The sequence below is a fragment of the Microtus oregoni genome, unplaced genomic scaffold (assembly GCF_018167655.1).
Source record: "Microtus oregoni isolate MIOR12 unplaced genomic scaffold, Mior012 000060F_ref0000265, whole genome shotgun sequence".
Lineage (NCBI taxonomy): Eukaryota > Metazoa > Chordata > Mammalia > Rodentia > Cricetidae > Microtus > Microtus oregoni.
Window position 1 is genome coordinate 8641531 of NW_024543870.1, and position 17672 is coordinate 8659202.

Consider the following 17672-nt stretch of genomic DNA (forward strand, 5'->3'; position numbering starts at 1 on the left):
TCTTTTTAAACTCATTAAACTGTAAAACTGCCTGTGTGCGTGCATCTGTGCCGGTTTTCAATCTGAGGGTCTCCAACAAAGATCTTGAGCTGTCAATAAATGAGGGAGATTACTTATTGAAATCTGGGTGCTTGGCCCTAGATGGAGTCTGCAGATAGCATCGACATGAGCAATAAAAGCTGATGTGGAAGGCTCTTTCTCATCCGTGTTTCTGAATCTGTGCATTTCAGGCTCAGTTCAATACTTCTCGCTTATGACAGCTCTGTTCCAATTGTAGCGTAATAAAGTTCAGAGAATGTTCTGCAATGAGGGAGTTATGGTTCCATAAACAGCTTTATGCTGGTATGAATACTCAGCCAGGAATTTTAACGTATTGAGACCTCTTCATAGTCTTTTGGCAAATTTAGACCTTTGTGTCATCTGTATTTTTTATGTTATGACAGATAAAATAATAATGTTTTATCCATTATTGAGAACCTACATATATATCAGAGGCTATTGCAAGTGCTTTACACTTAACAATTCAATAGTGTTCGTATCCTTTCAAAACCCATAAGAAAAATGCTATTTTCCTTCTTTGTAGGAGGATGGAAGGCTTTGTAGTGCTGAAGAGGTAAAGACAAGGCTTCCAAACCTCTCAGGACCAGAGAGTGTCTGAGCAGAGATTTTACTTTAGGAACGCTCTGTCATCTGCACTCCTCAACGAGTCTTCTCGGACAGCATGAAGCAGCACCAAAAGCAACAATGAACTACTTATAAACAGTCACTGATTTTTAATTCTTCCCAAATTCAAAGCAGTAAGAATGAGGCCAAAAAGTTGAACTGAATAGCTTATAGCTCTTCCAGTTTTGATAATGCTGTATTTTGGTTAATAATTTACTAAACCCAATTTAAAAAGAAAAAAAATATGAGAATCAAACTATAAAAATTCAAAATGTGATGATCTTTTAATTTAAGAAATCGTAAAAAGGTATTGTGAAAAGATTATGGGATGCACATTTTGAGAAAGGTCGCACTATGTGGCCTACGCTGACCTCAAGCTCACTGCACATGACCAGGCCTGGATGTAATTAAAATTTCATATATACTAGAATCAGACAAAGGAAGAACTATTTGTACAAGAGGGTGGAAGATGCTGTCACGTGTCTTTCTGTCTCTCACCATTCCCTGGGTCAGCATGAACTGGAGAATGGACATCCGTCTAGCAGCCCTCAACCCACAGACTCTTTCATCCTTCACATAGAATTATTATATGGTGTGTCTAACACCATTTTCCAATGAAATCAAATATCATTCTCTCAATGATAGTTGCATCATTTTGCTGGTTAAAGGATATGTTTGGAGTACCGGTTACTGTCTATAAAGAATTTCTGTAAAAATGAGTGCATTCAAACAGCAATAATTTTATTGCATACCACAACTTTGAAAGTCACAACGCCATTTGGAACCCAGCTGTGAATTTCAGTGGATGTATTTGCCATCAGCCAGAGATGCTCTGTGGTGATCATTGACTGTGCTGGTGAACAGGATCTGAATTAATTCCGCTGGTCTTGTTCGCGTTCCTAAAGCCATATGGGGACGCCCAGAAAACAGATCTCAGGGGTTCTATCTCCCTACATGAATTATTTATGCCATGATCTCTTCATGTTATCTCTGCAACAAGGGTTTAACTTTGAACAAGGCAGTTTGGCACTATCAGGCTATGGTTTTTTTAAGAGGCTGGAAATAGAATTTGCCAGAGTTTTAGGATTCAGCAGAAAATTGATATAATATCCCTCTGCCATATTCTGTTAGTCAAAGAAACTTCACAACCCATTTCTCCTTTTACTTACTTAAGAAAGTGAAAAAATCGAGTCTCTCTTTCAATCTTAGGGGGTTATAAGAATTTGTGGCTAACTTTGACCTACTTTAGCTTACATTTCCATCTTCCAGTTCTTCCCTTCCTGCTGTTCTCTGATCATTTATGCCACTCAAAAGATACATGCTCTAAAATCCTTGTTTCTGTTGGGAAATCCACAAGAAACTTTATATTTCCTTCAGAGAAGGGTTTCAAGAATTTTATTGTATTTATTTTAGTGTACAGTACATATGCTCATGGACGTGCAAATGTGTAGTAACGTGTGCACCTCCGAAGGCCAAAGATTGATGTCATGGGACTTTCTCAACTGCTTGTCCACTTAAAATTGTAATAATTAATTAATTAGTGTGTACACTCAAACACATTGTTCACATGCCATGGCTCTTGTGTGGAGATCAGAGGACAACATTCAAGTCTGCCTCTCTTTCTATTATGTGGATCCAGATGATGAAATTCAGGTCATGAGACTTTCAGTTCGTGCACCCTTACCAGCTCGGGGACATCTTACTGGTCACAAAGGCTACTTTATATTTTGAGGTGGAGTCTCACTGATCCTGGAGCTCACTCATTGGGTAGACTGACTAGGCAGCAAAACCCAGGAATCCTCTTGCCTCTGCCTCCCTAGTGCTTCAGTGACAAACATGCTACCACGCCTAGCTTTTTGTGCAGATGCTGCAGTTTGGAACTAAAGTCTTGACGTTTGCACAGGAAGCACTTACTCGGCCATCTTCTCTGCCTCACAGATGGTCTTTTTACAATAGTTGTTGCTTTGAGTCATGTGATTCCAGAGGGCAGCATCTCTGCTCTTCTACTCCCTTCTCATTAAAGTGGGGAGGAGTGAGGGATGCGAACTGTTTTGTCCTGCTATTGGTTGGAAGGAGTAAAGCTTTGCAAACTTTAACTCTTGTGTTTCTGCCTCAGCATTTTCAGGAGAAACAAAGAAACCAAATCTCCAGAGACTCCTTTAACTGCAGCAAGATTGTATATAACTGCTGAAAAGGCAGTGGTTTTTGTTACTGTTTTCTTTTTTTCCCTTTGATTAGATTGAGAGAGTCTATTCAATTTAAGAAACTATTTCTTTCCTGATAATTTATCACATCATTCTAGTTAGTCGGTGTGAAGTTCAGCTTCCTATTTGGCTTGCTGAACTCTCTGCCAGGAGCTTCATGACACCGTGGCTGATGCTTCATCTGATTTTCCCAGGCACTGGGAGGGAATCTGGGTTAGCATCTGCTGTGTGCTTCCATCATCTCTGGCGCTGTGCTGTTCACATTTGCTGCTCTCTCATTCAGTCTTCCCTTTACAAACAACATTCCAGTTCTCTAGAAGATGAAACTGAGGCTTGCAACTCACATAGCAAGCAGGGTTTGCGATGTAGTCTGCCTAGCCACCACAGAGGACAGATTCCAGGATTCTTTACCTTTAGTAATAAGAAGAAAATGTTTCATGGAGGTTTCCCTGTGGGAAGAGCAAATGACAGGCCCTGGGATACCATGAGATCCCTCACACTCTAGCAGGCTGTTTTAATGCCCTGCTGGGGAAGTTGAAGCAATTTTCTCCTGCATGCTAGTTCCCCAGGTTTCATTATTTCTTAACAGCTCCTATTGAGGTCAAGTTTGACCTCCTCTTGATCTGCTGTTTTTTGATTTTTCTGCGTTCTCTGTAGCTGCCTGTATTCTTGACTGTCGTGTCTGACACACCAGAGATTTTAATTTCTAAGAACTCAAGCTCCGGTTCTTATTGCTTTTGCTCCCATGTTTATATTCTTTCAAATGTCATTTGTAATCTTAATTTTCTAGGTGGATATAGTGGATATCCTATTTGCTAACACTGATACAGATCATAGGAACTCAACCTTTCTCTGCCTAGTTGATTTGGGGTTAAGCACTATTAGGTATTACTCAGAATGCTAATGCTATTACAAGTCTTTATTATAATTAACTGTATTGTTCCCTCTCAAATATGCCAAGCTATTGAGAGATAGCCATTTGTTCCCTTTTTGACAGGTGTTAGAATCTCTCCCTTGTGGTCAGCTGCCCTGCATGGGAAACTGTCAATCAAGTGTCCCCTTCTTTAGTGACTGGATGGGCTGTGGTCACCCAAGACCAGCTTCTTTAAACAGTTCCCAGATATTTCTAGGAAACAGCCATTCTGACCTCAAAGGCCAGTGGGACCTGGACTACTGGGTAAGGAGACCTTGACCCAGTTCTGACCATTCAACATAACTCGCACTGGATAAGAGGAACTCTGGCCTTGACAAGCCTTAGTGTACTCTGCCTGACTGTCTCTATGGTTGATTTATGTGGTATCAGCCATCTTACAGCTAGCCACACTCAGATTGATGATGAAACACTTTTCTCGTGACCCCACAAAATGCTTTTCTTTGAAGATGAGAGTCTGGACTGTGTTCAAAACTTGTGATTGAGGTATGTGTGAGATACAGGGTGGATGAATTAAAACCCATGTACAAACAAAACTGTGATTGGTTAAAAATCTGAATATAAGCAACTTTTCTGTGTTACTAATCAAGTCTTCTTTCTTCTGTATTATCTCTAGTGCTGCAAAATTAGGTCCTAGTAAAACTTCTCTGCCTAGCCTCTTATTGTCTACTTAGACCTTGATCGTAAAGAGATGGAGCGGGCTAGGAGAGTCACACAGATTAGCAATCAGTGGCTATGGTATCACTGAGAGCCATCTGATGTATCCAGTATCCTAGAACTAGCAGAAGCAAAGATGAAAAGGAGCTAGGAAGTACTGAAAAACCAAACCACTGCCAGCAGCAGGACTAACTCTATGTCCTAGTTTGGTTTTTGTAGCTTCAATAAGCTCCATGATCAAAAGCAGGAAAAGGTTTATTTGGCTTATAGCTTATAGTCTATCATCAAGGGAAACTAAGGCAAGAACACAGGGCAGGATACTGGAGAGAGGAACTGAGGCAGAGACTTTGGAGGAAAGCTCATGAACCTATGGAATTCAGGGCTCAGGACTGCCATTGTTGAGGGAACTTCCCTGCATATTCACAATTTCCATTTTGCTATGATACAGGGACTATGAGTCAGTTATTTATGATGAGATGATATTGATCCTAACAATTCTTTGCCAATATTATGGATGAAAATAATTTTAAACCCCATTTTGAATAACATTTACCTAATCACCAGTAAAGAAACTTTCCTGTGTTCTAAATTTTCTTCTTTTTGAAATGCATTACTTTTAATGCTGCAAAAATCTCTCTATGCATATCAAACATTTGCATTTTGGCTGTCAAGTGTTGCATACTTTTAATTATCTGTAGTTTTCTGCTTTAATGTTTATGCAAAGTTATTTCATTCAGAACTTTATTGTTAGGTCAAGTTGTTTTCCTTTGGATTTTGGTTCTGCTATTTTGTTTATGAAAAGATAACAGTTTAATGAAAATGTTATCTTAAATATATATTTCAAGATCTAATCTTAGATAAAATGTCTTTCAATATATATATATATATATAGATTTATATAAACATATTCTAATAATTTATTTAAAAATTATATATGTAGTTTCTTTTGTGTATGAATATTTCCAAAATCCATCATTATGTTTGGGTTGGTAATATGTTCCTATCAGTGGTTATTACACTAACAGCAGCATCTCCCCCATGCCCCTCCTTGTGTATGTATGTGTTTGTGTGTGTGTGTGTGTGTGTGTAAAACAATGTCACATAATTGACTATAGCCTTTTTTGTTTTCAGTGACCATATTAGTAGGAATGTCACTCAATATACTGAGTTAGCCATACTCAGCACTGAGGGATAATGCTCTTGTACATTGTAAACATTTGTTACTTTTATTAGTTTAATAAAATACTGATTGGTCAGTATCCATGCTGCAAGTATAGGCAGGATAATCAGACTAAGAGAAAAGGCAGAGAGTCAGTCACCAGCAAGATGCAGAGGAAACAAAATGAGAATGCCTTACTGAGAAAAGATACAAAACTACATGGCTAAGCAAAAAATTTCACATAAAGCCTGAGAAAGCCTAAATAATAAGACCTCTAGATAGAGAAGAACAGAGTTAAGCACAGTTTCTTGGTAACTGCCATTACTCTGGTAGGTTCTGTTTCCTGGCAGCAAGCAGAGCGATGGTTCCTTTAAGAAAGGCTTCCTGACTCAGCATCAGCATCAAAAACCTGCATGGCAGCTCTATTAAGAGGCTCTGGCACCAAACACTTAAATGCTTTTTTATGAGCAGCCAGCCTCAGGCTTCTTGGTGGTGGCATGGACCTAGAAACTCCAGAATGCTGTAGCAATAGGTGTGGCTCCCACCAGTACCATGAAGCTAAACTCTCAAAGAGCTAAGGAATTAAATATGTGCATGTATTCTCAAATCTTCACATGCTTGAGTAGTAATATACTGGACATATATCAAATTTTAATACTAGTTACAATTAATAGAACACAGAGTAGGAAAACAAAAAATGGAATTCACTATTTACTTCTCTCTGTATTATTGCATTATTTAAAATAAATTTTTTACTTTGCTTTTCAAATGTCAATAAGTATAATTAATTAAGAACTTTTTTATAGAGATAAAATTCAGTAAGTTCAATCTCATAATTAAAGAAAATTCGATTTTTATTTTGTTTTCCTTTTCAAGTTTTTAAAAATATGTATACCTAAATTCACTCTAGTTGATATGCAGTTTAGCCAATTTATATGTGTATTTAGATGAAAGTATGAGTTTTTAAGAATGTCAAGGAATCTGCCTCAAGTCATCCAGCAATAGACAGTACTGGGAGATACTAAAAATTCACATAACTGAAGTAAAATAGAAATAATTTGGTGAAAATTTTGAGCTTTTAAATGATTGAATGCTGATAGCTTCTAAATATTATTTTATAATTTTCCCTCAGCTTTTGCGGAGTGTGGTTCCTCTAGCTTGCAGTTCAAAGCAGGATTGATTCAGCAGCATCTCACAGATGCACAAATGTCCCCCTGTTCTCACGCTGTTCATTTAAAATACTACCCAGACAGCACTGGCCTTCTGGCTGTATTTGTAATTAACCTCTAGCCTATTGACAACAGCATTTTTAATTATTATGCTCTGTATTTATGAAATAGAGCATGTCCTCTAAAATGGCAGACTATTGATTCCAATTGCCATTTTAAATGCAATTGGAAAACCAATCATTTTTGTAAGGCTACTGAATATTCATTTACTCTACTTTTGTGTTCCATCAATACAAATCTTGCCTCATCTTAAAAGGCGTTGATAATATTTTACTTAGTATGCATTAGGTAACAAACAATACCTACTATATTGTCATTTTAGTAAGAGGTGGTTGATCTCTTGAAATAACACACACACACACACACACACACACACACACAATATGATTTATCTAATTAGATTTGAAACTGTTATTTGATGGTAGAATAATAAATCTATTTTAATGACCTAGATTCTTTATTTCCAGTTTCTTCAATAGCCAATGCATTAGACACGAGGCTCTTAGTTACTTTTCTTTGGTACTTGATGGGTTTTATCTGAATAACTTAAGAGGTGCCAACATAAAGACCAATCCTATTTTAAAAAAAATTCTTCAGGTTAGTTTCTTTATAGCATGTTTAAAGTAAAGTGGGTGTTCACATTTTATTTCTAAAGAAGTATGCCTAAAATCAAGCAATATGATAATAAAATGAAGCTCCTAACATCGGTGTTAGGAAACTGCTATGACATCACTAAGCATGTATTTTGAGAAATCATTGTGCATTATAGTTAAGTTTGTAGATTCTCTTATTAAATCATAATTTAAATATATGTACAGATTTTTAAATTGAAATTCCAAATTATATTTTACCTCAAAGAATTTAAGGACTAAATACTAACATCTAAAAAAAAAAAAACTCATCTGGGTAACAATAAGTATGTTCCTTTAAGCAATGGTAAGCTGAATGCATTTTTAATTATTTATGATAGAAAATTAATGACGATATATGACAATTCTCATCCATCTATTTCTCAGTGTTTTTTTATTTACTAAATAAATATGTATTGTGCACCTATTATAACATTTATAGGACTCACTTAAATGAAGAATGAAACAGTGTTCATGATCTGGAGGAACTCTCTTTTCTTGTAGCCACAACAAACACTTTTTAATAATACAGGTTTAGAAATCTCAGGAAAATATGAATCATGAACACACAGGCCAGAACAATAGCACAGAATGCCCACATACAGTTATGGAAAGTTAAAGAAAATGAATTTATTGGGTGAAGAACAGTATAGTCAGGGATCCAGACATATGCAGTAGTGTGAACTCGGAGATTGATGTGTGGGTCCCAGATAACACCTAGGCATACAGTGGGATTCATGTACCAGATGCAAGGTCAAGGAATAATCCTATCAGAAAAGGATTATTGAATAAGCAAGAATGATGAGATGTAGACGTCCTCAATTTGTATTAGGAACCAACATTTATGTCTTTGCCATGAGGGAGAGTGCATTAAATAGCTCACATTGAATTTGAGGTCAATGATATTGGAAATTTAATGTGCATTAGGATGGAGAATGAAAACAAGATTATAGTTAGTTGTTTTGAGAGTAATGGGAAATTGAAACAAAAAAAATCATAATTCATGGAATGACAGTAGGCAAAGAGATATTGAGAAGTTACTATGAATCAAGCTTGGCCACAAAAGTTGCAGAAACCATGAATAAACCCATGAAGTAGAGAGCAGAGTGCAAAATGATTCCTTGGTTTGTTGACTGGGTGCCATTAATTCATTGCAGAATATCAAGTGTTCCTGGGAGCCTGGTGGCCTGGGACGAATGTGTGAAGTTGGGTCGGTGAAGAAACTCTGTTTGTTCATCTGTTTCAAACAAGTGGCCACAATAGCCTGGGCTGTTTTTACTTACACAGTTTCAGTGATTTATATGAACAGTTTCTAGTTTCTTTCTTTAAGTTTCTAATAAGGGTTGCAATCATTGCCAGTGTCCCCCTTTACCTCATTCTCCTTCCATCCCTCAGCTTCCCTACCAGTAACCGTTACCTACTTGTTTCATAGCTCCAATGTTAGAAACATAAACAATGTTATAAGCAACAAAGGAAGTTTTCTAACTAGGCACACCTACAGGTGGAACAGTGTGCCCAGGTGGCAGCATTTGTGGTTACAGCGTCATACAAACCGAGAGATAGTTTTGTCTCTAGCGGTTCATATTTACATCTGCATGGTCTGGTTTCTCACAACAACTCATCAGCTGAAGAGGGATTAATTTCATCTACATTCTGTACTTGTCTATATCCTCCGGGTGATATACCAGGTTTCTCGTATCATCCTGTATGAAACATTACTTAAAAGTTCACTCTTAACAACAGACACTGCTGATCCCTTGTTTTCATGTCCTCTTCCTCTCGACTTCCTACAGTCCTGACGCAGCTATAAAGATGAGGGCATTTTGCGCTTCTGTGATTCTACGTCATTCCCTGTTCCTAGACTCTTCCCATTACCTCTTGATATCATCTATTTATTTGGATTTCTCCTGGGATATTGTGGTTAAAATCATTCTCTCAAGAACAGTTCTGCAGATTTGTAATATTATCATAGCTGCTGTTACTCTTTCAGGCTAGTCACAAGGTGCATTGGAAAGAAGCATGAATTCATGGTCACACCTGAAACATCAAAGATTTTAGGGGCTGAATCAGGACCAGTGTAGATTTTTAACAACATCGCCTCTGGCTTACCTGGAGGAGAGTCATTTGGGTGAAGTTTTCATTTTGTAACAGCTACCTTGTCCATCACTGTGGGAAAGTGAGACTAGAGGTTGCCAGCATTATAGCTAGCGTGCTGAAAGCAAGGAGCGCAGGTAGTACATATGCTCCTCGAGTCGTGCGCAGAATTATGCAGCAAACAGTCTATAGACTTTGCCAAAATGGGTCAGGTTTTCCAGGGCCTGCCACAAGGAGAGTTTGTTAGTGCTATTCTCAGGCAGTTTTTTTCCCCTGAAGAAGTCACATGGTTCTTGGCAAAATGACAGAAATCCATGAGAGGGTTGGAAGGCTGTGATGAGTTTAGCTTTGGCATGTCTAATTTGGAAAGTTCAATAACTAAATTGATATTTGGGAAACCAGGAATCCGGTGTTAGAAATGAACATTGTGTGACATTTGATATATGGGTACACATGCCATTGAAACATCGTTACTAACGGAAGTGCATTGTGTGCTAAATAAGCTTGGTTGTTTGGTAGAGAAGTGATAAGAAAACTGTCCTTGCACTTTTCAGCAAGTTCAGGAAGTAGAGTTGATAATTGCTTTCTAAAGCTATGGTGAGGTCCCTGAACAAACTGTGACCTAAAGATGAGCGGAAAAGATACTGACAGAGCCAGAAGGGAATCAGGCTCCCAGTGACCAACCATCCTGATTCCAGTCACATTCATTCCCACTGTCATCTTGGACAACACGTCACAGGAAGTGATTTGTATCTCCCCGAGTCTCATTTCCTTAGCTGTAAAACTGGATTAATAATGGTTCCTAGAACTTATTAGTTGTCTTAAATGTGAGCTAAAAAGAACATGCTTGATATATGATAAGTGACCAACAAATGCTTCTCAATATTAAGAAGGCTAGATCAATCTTCCAAACTTGTGAACTAATGAGAGGAATCGCCATTTGTCATGCCAGGGGAACAGGTTTTTGTGTTATACTATTTTTCCCTCAATGACAAAACATACAGAATGTAAAGTCAAATACAAAATGTAATACTTAGAAGACCATTCTGTTTTATTTTGGAATAAAATGTAGACAGAGACTGCTTGTTTGTTTCTGGGCCACCCAGCCATGAATAATAACACAGAAACTATATTTATTAATTACAACACTGTTTGGCCAAGAGCTTAGGCATATTTGTAGCTAACTCTTACAACTTAAATTAACCCATTTCTTTTAATCTGTATAGCCATGAGGCTGTGGCCTACTGGTATCTCCCTGAATCCACCTACTTTCTCTCTATATCTCTGTTTGGATTTTCCACTTGGCTTTACTCTAAGCAATTGGGTGAAACCGCTTCTTTAATATCCAATGGTAATGAAATATATTCATAGCATGCAGAGGGGAATCCCACATCAAGAAAGGAAGCCAATTCAATTCACAGAAGTGAGACTAAAAGTTGGGACTATCTCTTGTTTCTATGAGGTTGTAGAGACTTAGCAAATGGCAACACAAGAACTCGCCTAATACCAAAGCCAGCACTATTCTATTATTAAACAAAAAGACCATGTTTCACAATCCTGTTACAACAGAAATACATCACTAGACGAGTGAATATTAACAGAATAAGATGAAGACTAAATAATTACCCATGCCCACATAAAATAAGTTAAAGCATGTATCTAGTAAGAAGAAATTAGAATTCAGCATAAGAAAATACTGTCTATTAATCATAATTTGTCAGAGACATAATCACATTTATGTAACTGGTGTATTCTTCTTCTTTTTTTTTAATTTATTTATTTAGTATACAATGTTCTGTCTGTATGCCTACAGGCCAGAAGAGGGCGCCAGACCTCATTACAGATGGTTGTGAGCCACCATGTGGTTGCTGGGAATTGAACTCAGGACCTTTGGAAGAGTAGGCAATGCTCTTAACCACTGAGCCATCTCTCCAGCCCTGGTGTATTCTTCTTATTCTATATATCTTATATGCTCATTCTCTCATTGATCTATTATTACTGTAAAAATTTTGAGTCAAAGGTATAGGTAGATAGCTGTGTATACTTGAAAATATTTCCTCAACATTCTATAACATAAACTTCATGGGGGGAAGAATGGTGAAATGCAAGTATCAGAACAGAGAACATGACAATATAAATACATATATGAACATTATAAGATGCCCACTGTAAGCAATGACATTGTTTAGATATAAAAATATGTAATACAATTGTGCGCAGTGGCACATTCATGAATCCCAGTACTCCAGGGTGAAGGTAGGAAAATTACATTTGTGTCCAGCCTTACACGTATTATAATGCACTATCTCAAGAAGCCAAGAGCTAGGGATACTGTTCACTGGTAGAGTGCTTGTATATTATGTGCAAGGGACTGATTGGATGCCCACTATAGCAAAACTCAAAATAAATAACAAATCTTCAATAAAGCTGAGTGCATTTCATAACGCTTTGAAGAGAAGAGAAGGAAGATCATAATCCTGCTGTCTGTTACTGTTATTTCCGTTGTCAATATTTTCCTGCGTTTAGCTTGGACAAGAATAAAGCGTATCAAAGGGTCTTCCGTTTTCAGCTGTGGAGTGATGGTGATCACCACTATGACACCATAGATTATTTACATTCACCACAGCTGAGAGAAAACAGAGTTTGGTTACATTTGCAGAACTATCCCATGTGGGAAATTGAAAAAAAAATTGATTGCTATTTCTAGAAAGGGTTTATAATGATTGGCAAAGTTTGCCATTGATACACACAGACTATTCTTAAGGAGTTATCAATTTGATACAATTCAGAAAATTGTTCTGTAAGAGGGATAAGTTAAAAATATCTTCTGTAAATCCGGTTAGTCATATTCTTATATCAAAGCTGTCCCACCTTTGTAACAGAGTTTCGAAGAAAAGAAAGCATACAGTATAGGAAAATTCAAGCTTTACAACTTCCGGTTAACAGAGAGATTGCTGAGGAATGGACACAGGGACTACTGAACATGCATTATTTACCTCGCACAATATCCAATATAATGGCGGCAGGAATTATATGAACAACCGAGAATTATCATAGAAAAGACACTCATTACCTCCCTTTCTCTTCAGAATATTACGAAGTGCACTGTTTTATTTATATATTCGTTCATTTATTTTTCCTTTTGCAATAGTGAGCGTCCAACCAGGGCCTTGGACATGACATTCAGATTCTCCATCAATGCACTAAACAGTATGTAGGATAATTCTAGGCTAACATCTTTTTTTCTTACTGTGTTGAGCTGAGCCACCTTACAGAACAATGGACAAAATGGTGGCTGTTCTCTTTCTCTTGAAAGTTATCTCTCTCTCTCTCTGTTTTTTTTTTTGTTTGTTTGTTTTTTTGAGACAGGGTTTCTCTGTAGCTTTGGAGCCTGTCCTGGAGCTAGACCTTGTAGACCAGACTGGCCTCAAATTCAGAGTTCTGCCTGCCTCTGCCTCCTGAGTGCTGCAATTAAGGTGTGCGCCACCACCGCCCAGCGATATGCCTTTCTCTTGTTGGGTCTGGTTGTACGATGTTGTAGCCAGTGTAGTTCAGTGGAGTGTGACCTTTGTTCTTCAGTGATGGAAGAGCCATGCTTCGGATTTAGGGGGGTGCGTTCTATCAAATGGTGATTTTGATAAAGTCATTTATGTTTTAGTTTCTGCTAATGGAGACAATAATTTGGCCTAAAATGTTTGTTTGAAGATCAAATGAAATGAATGCTGTAAGCTGAATGTAACCATATCTGACATATTATAAAGGCTTTATGTTTATGACCAACATAATTTTTCCAGTTCTATCCTATTTCATTTTCCAATTAGGCATATTCAAGTGCATATTTTATATTAAAAACCCCAATGATCCTTAGTGGTTAGACATTCCCTAACAATGCTTCTCAAGCCTTAACATCATTTGCACATTATTTACAAATACCCCTATTTGTAAGTTGAGTTCTGACTCTTCAGCTTTCTGCTCTCTCTTCTAATCGGTATATGTTTTTCCCCTCCCCGTTTTCCCCCTTTCTCGTTGCCAGATTCCTTAGATCTGTGTCCTCTCTGCAGTAAACCATCTATTTACAGACTCTCTTTTTAGGTAGGAAAAAATTGTGTTTTAAGTCCCTCCTGTTCTTCTTGTGTGAATTCCTTCATGTTGGAGCCTGGCAGTGCTTTGCATCTTCTCTGTTTCAACAACACAGTTGTATCCTCTAATCATTTCACATTTATAGGAAGATAATTCACACATGCTGATCGTGTGTTTATTCAACTGTATGTTTTTATTCATTTTAATAGTTTGATGCCTTTTATTTTTCAGAAACAAGGTACAAACTCAGGGATAAAGAGATGAGAGAGGTCACAGAGACAAGAAAGCAGTATATTCTCTTTGCTGTTTACATTGTTGGGACTTTAGAATTTTTTTGGCAGTGCTTTAATTTCTCTATGGGTAGAGGGAAGTTTTTATAAGGATGCTGTTTTTATTACAACGATGGAATAACTGGAGCCTTGTTCTGGACATGATTGATGATAGCCTTTCAAGGAGTAACCCAAATTATCAACGAGCAAGACAAAAGGGTGTGACTTTTCTTTCGCCGCTTCAGCTGGGTCAGCAATTACTTGATAGACTGTTGTTGTAAGTCATCCATTTGCACAAAGTAAAACGTTTAAAATGTTGGCTGTTTTAATATTAAAACAAATGAATATTTAAAATGTATGTAATGAATTTTGTTTGTTTATTGGGGAGTGGGAGTTTGAAGATTTTATGGCTACTATATTCAATATTGATAATTGGTCCTATTTCTTGTGTGGACATAGATTGTTTTCACTTACTTACTCTCTGATCTTAAGACATTTTAAATAACAATATGGTATTTCTTACATTTTCCTTGGGCATTGTTTGATAAGGGAACTAAAATAAAGTTCTGTTAGCAAAGGCTGTTCATTCTTTCCTGGCTGCCCATACCTGAAATAGTCACACAGAAACTCTATTATTTGCAATACTGTTTGGCCAATAGCTTAAACATATTTCTAGATAGCTCTTATATCCTAAACTAACCCATCTCCATTAATCTCTACATCACAAGGTCCTGGCCTACTGTTAGAGTTCCTACTGGCTCCAGCAGGGGAGTCTGTCTCCTATGGCAGACATATGGCTTTTCACTAACTCTGCCCACTTTCTCCTCCCTGCTTGAAATTCCTGTTTTACTTTATTCTACAATGTGATAGGCCCAAGCAACTTCTTTGTTCATTAACCGAACATATTCACAGAATACAGAGGTGAATCCCACGTCAAATTTCTATTAAATTGAATTTAATAGCTGCTTCTATAAATGAACTTTTCTCCTTCTAAAAGTTGTTATTCATTGACTATCACATCACATGATAATAGGCAGTGCTATCAGAAAGAATAAAAATTCAACAATTGAGACAAATAATGTAACATGTTAATTGTTTGCTCCCTTAATTTGAATTATCTGATTCATTTGACATAATAGTGCTCTTACTAGCCATCTAAAAATGGCTAGTATTTAATTCACTTCCTTATGTAGAAAATAATCACTTGGACCTATCTTTTATTAATTGTTTATAAATAGAAGCATACCACTGACTTTTGCCCTCTCATAATTATTGTGCTGTGCTCTGTAAAAGATAATATTTTGCACTGGTGCAACGTGTGGAAAAAATTCCATGAAAGTTGAAGTCAATGAAAACAATGCTGTATGTAGCATGTGCCCTAAGTTTACGTAGCTTTGTTATTAACTGTACTTAATGCCTCAGAACTGTGATGGGACTATTTTTACTGATGAGCATGTTCATATTTCTTGTCATATTCCAATTACTTCTTGTTTATCTCTGGAAATTTGATTCATAGATTTCCATGGACAATAAACACTGTGGGTGCCCAAGTCTCTTGTGTGAAATGATATCATGTTAGCATATCACTATGAACGTCATCTTGTGAAGTTCACATTGTCTCTAGGTTATTTAGGATACCTAATACATGCAAATGCTTTGCTGACAGTTGTTGCACTATAATTTTTTTAAAAAAAATAACAAGAAAAATAAAAAAATACACCTGTTCAGTACAGATACAATTGTAAAACACATTTTCTTTCCATAGTTGGTTGAAACCTCTCCTAGTTAGGGTCTCTATTGCTGTGATGAAACACCATGACCAAACAAGTTGGGGAAGAAAGGGTTTTTTTGGGCGTACTCTTCCATGTCACTGTTCATCATTGAAGAAGTCAGGACAGGAACTCAAACAGGGAAGGCAGGAGTTGATGCAGAGGCAATGGAGGAGTCCTGCCTATTGGCTTGCACTTCATGGCTTGCTCAGTCTGCTTTGTTATAGGGTCTAGGACCACCAGCCCAGGGATGACACCACCCACAGTAGCCTGCACCCTCTCACATCAATCACTAAGAAACTGTCCTAAATCTGGATCCCAAGGAAGCACTTTCTCAACTGACGTTTACGCCTTCTTTCAGATGACTCTAGCTTGTGTCTAGTTGACAAAACTATTCAAGACAAGTCCACAGATGTAAACCCCACAGATTCAGAAGATTGCCTGTACTAGTCTTTATAAAATATGTATTTTGTTTTATTTTTTTGTTTTTTGAGACAGGGTTTCTCTATGGTTTTGGAGCCTGTCCTGGAACTAGCTCTTGTAGACCAGGCTGGTCTCGAACTCACAGAGATTCACCTGCCTCTGCCTCCCGAGTGCTGGGATTAAAGGCATGCGCCATCACCGCCTCGCTTAAAATATGTATTTTAAAATATTCCTTATAATATGAATATTGTTTCTTTAATCAAAATAATACCCACCAAGGAAAAGGATTTCATTTTACAAAGGAGAAACCTGGGATACACAAAGGCGAAATAATTGGCTGTTTTTGTATACTCTAATAAGGAGTGTATTTAAGATCTACCTCTTGTCAGTTTAGCTACAGACTCTGGTCTCAACTCCGATATGTTACCACTATGTCATTCTGGGATAGCACAAGATTTGCAAAGGTTTATAAAACTAACTGGACCTGACTTCAGGCAGTTCTTTATTTAGTATGAAGTCTGAGTTGTTAGGAAAAGCAAAATTTATTTCTCTGAAAACTCTTTTCAAATATTGGCAGTGTATGTCTTCCATATAAAAAGAAAAAAAGCAAAACAAGACCGAGCTTGTGTGTTTTCTGTTTTTGATTAACTTGGAAGACAGGTGCATTCAGCACTTTGAGTAGGATGTAATTTAGACTTTCTTAAATAAAATGGTGTTTTCCTCTGATGGCCTGTTGTATTGATTGGGATGCATGTCCAGGTTCAAAATGATATAATGAAAAACCATAAGAACCTTTTTTCTTAACACTGATTCATAGTGTGCCTGAAGTTTCCTGAGTAACAGGTAACTCTCTAGAGCTGGAGTCCCTAAAACTCACGATTCTGTTGGCATGAGGGACTGTTCAGCAACAGTTGCTTTCCGCATGGTGTCTGTTTCAGACGTCCCCATATCTAACCTAAGAATCCTTTGTACACAACCCTACTGAGTAATTTAAAAATGAATTTTAAATAAATAGTAACCTACTGGCAAGTGGAAAATTACGTTTTCTTCAATGGAGCAGCACTGTTTATATCACCCACACACCAGGGCAGGCCCAAGGCCCAGAAATTGTGTTGACTAACACAAAATGACCTCCATTTTTGTTTTTGTGGTTTATGTGAGATATATATATATACATATATATATATATATATATATAGATGATAGATAGATGGATTGATAGAGATATATGATAGATAGGTAGATAGATAGATGGATATAGATAGATAGATAGATAGATCGATAGATAGATAGATAGATAGATAGATATAGATAGATAGAGAGTTAGGTGAGAAGGATCTGCGAATAGTGGAAGAGAAATAAGTAAGAACATTATGAAAATATACAAATGAAAGAAAACAATGTGGTTCTTTAAGTAGAAGGCAGGTATTGTATCAGGGTCAAGGAGGGAGATACTGTGTGAAAATATAGCATGGTGATATTGTAAATATTTAGGAATCAGAATGACTGTTGAGGTGTCTTAGAACCAACTGATGGATTGAGTTCCCTGAATCAGTTTCTTCAAG